The sequence below is a fragment of the Xenopus tropicalis genome, chromosome 6 (assembly GCF_000004195.4).
Source record: "Xenopus tropicalis strain Nigerian chromosome 6, UCB_Xtro_10.0, whole genome shotgun sequence".
Lineage (NCBI taxonomy): Eukaryota > Metazoa > Chordata > Amphibia > Anura > Pipidae > Xenopus > Xenopus tropicalis.
Window position 1 is genome coordinate 68,844,346 of NC_030682.2, and position 7,784 is coordinate 68,852,129.

A 7,784-nucleotide genomic window follows, 5' to 3' on the forward strand; every position below is an offset into this window, starting at 1 on the left:
GTATAGCACACACAGGCCAAGTATGGCACAAACCAGCCAAGTATGGCACACAGGCAGGGTAGGGAAGGCAGAGTATGGCACACACAGGCAGGGTAGGAAAGGCAGAGTATGGCACACACAGGCAGGGTAGGGAAGGCAGAGTATGGCACACACAGGCAGGGTAGGGAAGGCAGAGTATGGCACACACAGGCAGGGTAGGGCAGGCAGAGTATGGCAGGTTTTTGCTGTACTACAACCATTAATATGGGTATGGTCATGTGATAACATAGGTGTGGTTTCAAGTGGGTGCGGTTTCAAAAAGGGGAGTGGTCAAAACTGGCTTCCATTATCGGCCCTCCACCACGTAGGTCGGAAAAATTCCGGCCCTCGGTACAACAGAAGTTGGACAGCACTGATTTAGAGTATTCTAAAGCTGTCCCCTTACCACAAGCACAAAACCACATTCACCAACCACAGCTTAGGCTCATCCATAACATTTGCCAAAACAAAGCCAATCTTGAAAAACAAAGAGGACATTCTTGCTTACAAACCAACACCACTCCCCTGCCAAAAACACTTGCATCCTCACTCACCTTCCAAAAGTGAAGCACTCCACAGCCTATGCCACAGAAAACTTGTAAAACAAAGAGAAGCTTAGGTTGAAGAAGCACACACATTCAAAGCAATCTAGACCTTCATCCATTAGTACATGTTGTGAGGCCCCAGGAATTTGAAAAGGTAAACAACCAAACAGTGACCCTCCCCCCAAAAATGATGCCCATTTTGAGAAATGACAACAGACTTAATTTGTTCATTCATGCCTACCACGGAAAAACAGAAAAACAGATGCCCAAATAAACTGTTGAGGCTGAAGTTCCACAGTAGCAAAGTTTCTTCTTAACCAGGAAAAACCTGTGAAAAACAAATAGATACCAGAGCTGATGACACGCTATGAGCTATGCACACCGATTCTTTCACTCACAAGTTCCAGCAGTCCCAGGTTATCTGCCTCCACCCCTAACCTTTCCTACACCAGGACCCAACCTGTAAAACAAAGATGACCAGGCTGAAGATTTAAAACAAACAGAGTCAGAAAATACACTTATATACCTACCAAAAGCATATCCCGAATGAACTGGCAAGGCTGAATTCCTACAATGGCTAGATAGGTATACAATCAGGAATACCTTTGAGAAAAAAAAATAACAGATGCCCAAGTTTAAGAATCATTCTATTATACATGATCACCTATTCTTCTACTCGCCTATATATCACAATCTTTAGTAGTGCAAGATTACCCTGCCTCCACTGCTAGCCATTCCACACAATGTACCAATCTGGAACCAAACTAAAGAACCATAATTATCCAATTACCTATTGATATACTCACCTACAGCAAGCTTCAGCAGTACAACAGAACCTGTTTTCAGTCCTAATGACAATGCCAAATTAAATTTGGCCGTTCACTAAAGGAACAGGAAGTTCGAGAGGCTGATGTACCTAGAAGATTTTCAAGTCTTTTCTACTCACCTATGGAAAACAAGCTTCAGCTGTTGAAGGTTACATGCCTCTGCTGCTAGCCTTTTGCACACAATGTCCCAATCTGTAAAACAATGATACCCAGGGTGAAGAATGACAATGCCAAACTGCATTTGTCCATCCACTCATACCTACCTAAAGAAATAGGAAGTTTGACAGTCTGAAGTAGCACAGTGACTAGAAGTCTTCCAAATGAGGAAAACCTGTAAAAAAAATAAAAATAGATGGTTGAAGGTTCATCATTATCCATGCACACCTATTCTTCTTCTCACCTGTAGTTTCCACTGCTAGCCATTTCACTCAGTGTATCAACCTGTAAAACAGAGATGCCCCCTGGCTGAAGAATGGCTACACCAAACTGAAATTGTCTATCAACTCATATACCCACCAAAGGAAACAGTTTGCTTGGCTAAAGAACCTCAGTGGCTAGAAGTCTACAAAGAAGGAAAGCCTGTTAAACAAATAGATGCCAAGCTTATGAATCATCTTTAGTCATGTTTAGACACAATGTTCCAATCTGTAAAACAGACCCAGGACAAAGAATCATCATTATCCATGCACACCTATTGATCTACTCACCTAGAGCAAGCTTCAGCAGTACAACAGAACCTGTTTTCAGTCCTAATCTGTAAAACAATGTACTGGGTAAAGAATGACATTGCCAAAATAAATTTGTCCATCCACTAATACCTACCGAAAGAAACAGGAAGTTTGACAGGCTGAAGTACCACAGTGGCTGGAATGAGGAAAACCTGAAAAAAGAAAATTAGAGGCCCAGGTTAAAGAGTCCTCATTATGCATGCACATCTATTTTTATACTTACCTATCAATCGCAGGTTTTGGCAGTGCAAGGTTACCCTCCTCTCCACTGCTAGCCATTCCACACAATATATCAACCTGTAAAACAAAAGATGCCCAGGCTGAAAATTGACAATGCCAAACTGCATTTTTCCATCTACTCACATACCTACCAAATGAAAGAGGGTCCCAAGAAAACTACTAAGGCTGATGTACTACACTGGATAGTAAACCCTGAAAAAGACAAACAAATGCACAAGCTGAAGAAACACAATAATCTTGCCCACCATGAAAACCTGTAAATAACAGAAGATTGATAAGCTAAAGAATCTCTATTGTCCATGCACTTCTATTTTTCTACTCACCTAGCGATCACAAGCTTTCAGCTGTGCAAGGTTACCTGCCTTTTCAATGCTAACCATTCCACACAATGTCCCAATCTGTAATACAAAGATGCCCAGGCTGAAGATTCATCTTTATCCATGCACTTTTATTTTTGTTACTCACCTATGGATACCATGCTTTCAGTGGTGCAAGGTTAGCTGCCTCTATTCCACGCAATGGCCCAATCTGTTAAAAAGGCAAAGAATCATGATTTTCCATGCTTACCTATTCCTCTACTCACCTATAGGAAAGCTTCAGCAGTACAAGGAAATTTGTGTCCATTCCACAAACTGTTCCAATCTGTTAAACAATAACGTACTGGGTGAAGAATGACAATGCCAAACTAAATATGGGGGTTCACTAAAGAAATAGGAAGTTTGACAGGCTGAAGTAGCACAGTGACTAGAAGTCTTCCAAATGAGGAAAACCTGTAAAAAAAATAAAAATAGATGGTTGAAGGTTCATCATTATCCATGCACACCTATTCTTCTTCTCACCTGTAGATCATAATCTTCAACAGTTCAAAGTTACCAGTTTCCCCTGCTAGCCATTTCACTCAGTGTATCAACCTGTAAAACAGAGATGCCCCCTGGCTGAAGAATGGCTACACCAAACTGAAATTGTCTATCAACTCATATACCTACCAAAGGAAACAAAGTTTGCTTGGCTAAAGAACCTCAGTGGCTAGAAGTCTACAAAGAAGGAAAGCCCGTTAACAAATAGATGCCAAGCTTATGAATCATCTTTAGTCATGCACTCCTATTTTACTACTTACCTATAGGTCACAAGCTTCAGCTGCCCAAAGTTGCCTGTCTCTGTAAAACAAAAATGCCCAGGGTGAACAATGATAATGCCAAACTAAATTTGTCAACCCACTAACACCTACCTAAAGAAACAGGAAGTTTGAAAGGCTCATGTACCACATTGGCGAGAAGGTACCTGCCTCTGCGGCTAGCCTTTTCCACACAATGTCCCAATCTGGAAAACAAAGATGTACAGGCTTAAGATTTATCTTTATCTGTGCACTTTTATTGTTTCTACTAACCTATGAATACCATGCTTTCAGTGATTCAAGGTAAGCTTCCTCCAATCCACACAATGTCCCAATCTATAAAACAGACCCAGGACAAAGAATCATCATTATCCATGCACACCTATTCCTCTACTCACCTATAGGAAGCTTCAGCAGAACAAGGAAACCTGTCTCCAGTACACAAAATGTTCAAATCTATAAAACAATAATCTACTGGGTGAAGAATGACAATGCCAAACTAAATTTGGCCGTTCATTAAAGAAACAGGAAGTTTGAGAGGCTGATGTACCTAGAAGTCTTTCAAGTGAGTCTTTTCTACTCACCTATGGAAGACAAGCTCCAGATGTCCAAAGTTACCTGCCTCTGCTGCTAGTCTCTTGCACACAATGTCCCAATTTGGAAAAGAAAGATGTACAGGCTTAAGATTTATCTTTATCTATGCACTTTAATTGTTTCTACTAACCTATGAATACCATGCTTTCAGTGATGCAAGGTAAGCTTCCTCCAATCCACACAATGTTCCAATCTGTAAAACAGACCCAAGACAAAGAATCATCATTATCCATGCACACCTATTTTTAAACTCACCTAACCACCTATGGATCACAAGCTTCAGCTGTGCAAAGTTACCTGCCTCTGCAGGTAGCCTTTTCCACAAAATGTCTCAATCTGGAAGAAAACAAAGATGTACTGGCTTAAGATTTATGTTTATCTATGCACTTTTATTGTTTCTACTCACCTATGGATACCATGCTTTCAGTGATGCAAGGTAAGCTGCTTCTACTGGACACAATGTTCCAATCTGTAAAACAAACCCAGGACAAAGAATCGTCATTATCCATGCACACCTATTTTTTCTACTCACCTATCATCGCACGTTTACCTGCCTCTTCACTGCTAGCTATTCCACACAATATATCAACCTGTAAAACAAAGAGGCCCAGGCTGAAAAATGACAATGGCAAACTCCATATTTCTATCCACTCACTTACCTACCACATGAAAGAGGATCCCCAGAAAACTACCAAGGCTGACATACCACATTGGATAGACATCTCCAAAACCAGGAAATCCTGTAAAAAACAAATGCCCAAGCTGAAGAAACAATAATCTTTCTCACTTTCTTCTACACACTCATCACAAGCTTCAGCAGTCCAATGTTACTCCCTCTACTGCTCGCCATTCCACAAAGTATTCAACCTGTAATCCAACCAAAAAAAAAACAAAACACAGGATCCAAAAACAGGAAGTATGAGAGGCTAAAGAACCACAGTGGCTAGAGGTCTTCCCCACCATAAAAAACTTTTAAAAAAAAACTAACAGATTCATAAGCTGAAGAATCACTGTTATTCATGCACTTCTATTTTTCTACTCACCTAGTGATCATAAGCTTTCAACTGTGCAAGGTTACCTTCCTCTCCACTAACCATTCCACACAATGTCCCAACCTATCATGCTTCAGTTGGGCTGAAGAAGGATAATACCAAACTGAATTTGTCCATATGCTCAAATACCTATAAAAAGAAAGTGGATCCAGAAACAGGAAGTATGACAGACTGAAGTACCAAAGAAGTCTTCCAAACAAGGAAAACCTGTAAAAAGCAATCAATCCCCAAGATGAAGAATCACTATTATCCATTTACTTCTATTTTTCTACTCACCTCTTGATCACAAGCTTTAGCTGTCCAAAGTTACCTGCCTCCACTCCTAGTTTTTCCTATACCAGGGCCCAACCTGTAAAACAAAGATGTCCAGGTTAAAAATGACAACACAAACTGAATTTATCCATCTGCTCTTACCTACAAAAAGAAACAGGATGCTATATGGTCTTCACAAGCTTCAGCTGTCCAAGGTTGCCTGCATCTGCTGATAGTGTTTCCAACACATGACTGAAGGGCAACTGGAACAGAATATTTCTAAAGCAAATATGGCCAGCATCCCCTACTCATCAGCCAATGCTAAAGTGCTTGCACAGCAGTTTTTGCGAAACTTGGATCCAACCTGTAAAACAGATGCCTAAGTGAAGTAACACAAGTTATACATGCAAGTTATTAAAACAACACATAGTACACACATCAGAAACCATACATGTCTTTCCCTACATCTTTAAAGCCCTTCACTCTCACTCCAAGCACAAGTAAACCCATTACCTACTCCATAGCCAGACTTTCTCCAAATGAAAAGCCAACCTTTAAAACAAATAACATTCAGGTTAATAAAGCACCACCATACACATTTACTTGAACCAGCCAAAACATAACTGAAGCCACTATTGTCCAACAACAAGGCACAACCTTTAGAATAGGACTTCCAGGCTAAAAAACAAACAAACAAAAAAATCAGTTACTACAAGCAGAGCATGCGATTTATCTCAAATCAAAGCACATTCTGAGAAACAAAAATGTCCACTCTAAAAAAAATATATATATATATATTATATATAATCCTTATAGTTAAAAGTGCTTAGTCAAAAACTGTCTGAAAATAGTTATATGTGTTTTTGCTTCTATATTAATACTTTATAAGTACAATCTCATCTCTTATAGTACAAACTCTTATGATAAGCATCATGTATATTGCAGCAGCAGATTAGACATTACTTAATAAGGACACATATATTATGCTACACACTTACCTACAAGTAGATGCTTTTCAGATGAGGGATCCACAGGGGGATATTAACACATGCACAGTCACATTCACAGCCTTTATCTCATTTACAGAAACAAACATTCCTTTCTCTTATAAACCCAAAATGGAGGGAAAACCCACAATGATGACATAACATTGTCGCACAATGATGACATCATATCCTTCTCATCCATGTGACCATCCCCCTTAGAATGTAAATAAACACAAATGTGACGGCATAGCAGTCAAGTCAATGAAAGCAAATGAAAAGATGGAAAACATTGAAAAATGCAAACATACTGAACATAAAACAGGTTACACAGCAACTCTGCAAATTATATTTATAGCAAATAATGTAGTTTCAAGTAAAGAAATTGTAATAAAGGTCCTGTATGCAAATTAAATACACTTAAAGGGTCAGTTACTCAAGTGCAGTGTGCAAAGTGCAATTTTTGAGTTATAAAGTTATTTTACCCATAATGCATCATTTCCCCCAAATTTCAGCCACAAGGTGATTTACATTTAAAGCACGTGCAGCTGTTGCATAAAAACTGTTTAAATAATTGACACTGTTGTGCTGATTGTTTTCATAATTTCCACAATGTCTGCATTTGATTTTTTAGGCACAGCGGCACATGCTGATGCAACCCACTGTGGCAATGCTGAACCAGTAGTGGTATCTCCTGGGCACACTTCCTTTGGAACAGGAGGTGGAGCAGAAACTGCAGCACCAAGTTCAGAAGTGCAAGGAGTGGATTTGGATGCAAGTATTAGACTGTGTGCAGTGTTGTGTGACACAACTGCATTGGCACAGCCTCCCAGCAGGTCCCTAATAATAATGATATTGGATCCTGTGTGCCTGGATTACCTCCTTCTGCTGCATATTGTTCTTATAGAGGCAAAGACAGACTTGTATTGTGGGGGCCTCTGGGGTAAATTGGTGAATGCTTTTCATAGATTTCAGTTAAAGAGCAAGGAAAGGCTTCTACTAAAGCCCTTAATATATTGTAGAGCCCCCTTGCCTGTAGCAGATCGCCAACTTTTTTTTTTTTTAAATAATCCTCCCTTCTCCCAAATTGTGCCTTCTAACTTTCCTCGCTGTGTACTCTGTGGTGGCCGCCATGTTGGATTTTCCCCGGCTCCCCCAGCATCGTCCCTGCTGCAACCAAAAAAAACCCCCGCTCGCACTCGCACCCCCGGCAACCTAACACTGCCTACCAACAGCGCCACATTTTCAAATCCACTTCCACCCCCCCCCACCCCCCGCTCCCCACAGCGCTCGCCTGGCTCGTTCTGTGTCCTCTGAGCCTCTGAGTAGGGGAGGGGAGCGTGCCTGCTTCTCGCGCCGGCTTCTCTCAGGGAAAACAGCAATGCGCATGCGCTGCCTACGGTGTCCCGGTCCCATAGTCAGTGCAGGAGC

The 7,784-nt window shown here is 40.8% G+C and overlaps 2 long non-coding RNA genes across 2 annotated transcripts; both read right to left on the minus strand.

The window, feature by feature from the left end:
• Window positions 1-342: 342 nt before the first annotated feature.
• Window positions 343-1,789, minus strand: LOC116411770. The gene is made up of 3 exons (XR_004223333.1): window positions 1,510-1,789; window positions 1,094-1,166; window positions 343-891 (listed from the first exon to the last, which is right to left on the minus strand). It is a non-coding gene; the product is annotated as an uncharacterized LOC116411770 (long non-coding RNA).
• Window positions 1,790-3,007: 1,218 nt separating this feature from the next.
• Window positions 3,008-6,493, minus strand: LOC108647876. Its single transcript, XR_004223332.1, has 3 exons — window positions 6,369-6,493; window positions 6,028-6,048; window positions 3,008-5,922 (listed from the first exon to the last, which is right to left on the minus strand). It is a non-coding gene; the product is annotated as an uncharacterized LOC108647876 (long non-coding RNA).
• Window positions 6,494-7,784: the final 1,291 nt, after the last annotated feature.